The sequence below is a fragment of the Gavialis gangeticus genome, unplaced genomic scaffold, assembly GCF_001723915.1.
Source record: "Gavialis gangeticus isolate Ggan-Ray unplaced genomic scaffold, GavGan_comp1, whole genome shotgun sequence".
Taxonomy (NCBI): domain Eukaryota; kingdom Metazoa; phylum Chordata; order Crocodylia; family Gavialidae; genus Gavialis; species Gavialis gangeticus.
Window position 1 is genome coordinate 167,304,365 of NW_017729024.1, and position 1,761 is coordinate 167,306,125.

At 42.8% G+C, this 1,761-nt stretch overlaps 1 protein-coding gene across 10 annotated transcripts in view; it reads left to right on the plus strand.

Moving 5' to 3' along the window:
- The window catches only part of UBAP2 (ubiquitin associated protein 2), a 149,467-nt gene that overhangs the window by 89,816 nt on the left and 57,890 nt on the right, over positions 1-1,761 (plus strand). The window lies entirely within an intron of this gene.

The window sequence follows — 1,761 nt, forward strand, 5'->3', positions numbered from 1 at the left end:
TACCTCGGAGCATCAGAAGTTGCTGACATTTCAGTCTTTTAAGTCTGTTAGGCAGGGGAACATTGTCCTTATTCCCATTTTCACTTGTTCATTCCACCATTCTGCTTTTACTGCGAATCCTTTGATTTTTGTCACAAAGATCTGTTACAATATACTATTGGCCCTTTTCTTTTTTTGCAGCAAGAATGCCCTGTTGACTCATAACACTATAACTTGTCTTGCAACGCATTTGGAGGTATTTCTCTGTGGAGTCCCCTGGGAAGTGGACACTTGCAGACAATTGATGGCTCTTGCATGTCATTCACTTATTTCTAGGAACACGCTAATACATTAGTGAAGGGTTTGTTTATGTGGTGCAGTTGGTCATCCCAGACACTTCTTCAGAAGAAGATAAAATTTCTTCTGAGAAATGCCAGTGGCATCTGTGTAACAAAAACCGTTTCAGCTGCTGCACATGTCATGTGCTCTGACAAATGCCATAATCCCAGCAGACTTTCAAATCAGCTGCTTGTTTACTGTTAGCCACAGTCTGTAGCATAAGTTTAAATGCAGCTGAGCTAGTAACCCGCACCTCGGGAGTTTTGTGTGCCAGTCTCATTGAACAGGGGACATTTCCTCCCCACCCCAGTCTATGCCCGGGGGACACTTCACAAGTTGTGTTGTACAGTCTGTCAGTCCCCCGGTTAACCCGCTCGCAGGGTTCGTCAGTGTTTGAGTTGCTGTTGGTCTTGTTTCAAGTTAAGTGGGCATGGGAAGCTGTTAACGTTATTTTAAGGATTTAATATTTAACTAAGGTATTGTGTACCATAGGCTGCCATTCGGCCTTCAGCTGACCTTTTCCTTCCAAAATAATGCAGAAATCTCCCGATGCTGGAGAAAGTAAGTGTGGTGTATACCGCAGTAATGCATTAATTAAGGAAAGGGACCTAATGATGGAGCAGGAGCCTTAACTGTGAAATCGTTCTTGTCCTTAATTTTGTGTATACAGCTGTGGCTGTTGATAGTATTTTGCAGAAGAGATACAGATTCACTGCTCCCAAGAACCAAGTTAAAATAAGAACAGGCATAGATAACAGAGGGAGGGGCTGAGAGGAACCGCAAGGAGTTTAATTTTCCCACAGTGTACCTACCGTACTTTGTGAGAGCTGTCTGCCAGCATGAACTCCAAAACACGTCACTCATGTGTCCGTCCACTTCTCTGCCTCTGTGACCACCGGACTCTGCCATTTGTCTCTGGTGGTGATGTGCACTCACTTTTCAATGTATGCATTTGAATTTGTTCTGTAGCACACGGGATGTAACTTTCTACTGACTTCAGCAGAACTGCACTTGTAGTGGTGGAGATGAATTTAATCCCTATTCTTGAAGGCTTCAGTAGGACTGTTCACAGTGTTTAACACTGAGTACGAGTGAACCTTTGCAAGGACAGGGGCTGGAATTTCATATTCTAGTGAAATCCCTGTGAACTGTTTGAGTAAGTTAGTTTCCACTAGGCTTCATCTAAATACACAGACTAGTCTAAAGAAATGACTTTTTTTTTATACAGGTAAACTAAAATTGGTGCAGTTCTGTGGTACAGGCCCTACTGTATCAGTTGAAATCTGGCTTGTATTGATCTAGTAGCTATATACTCATAGGTATTTATATATCTGCAGTAATACTAGAAAGCTGCGACAGTTTATCTACATTGCCTTAAGGCTTGTCTAAATACACATTACATTGCTCTGCTATTCTGGGATATAGCCTCCCCCCCCCCCCCCC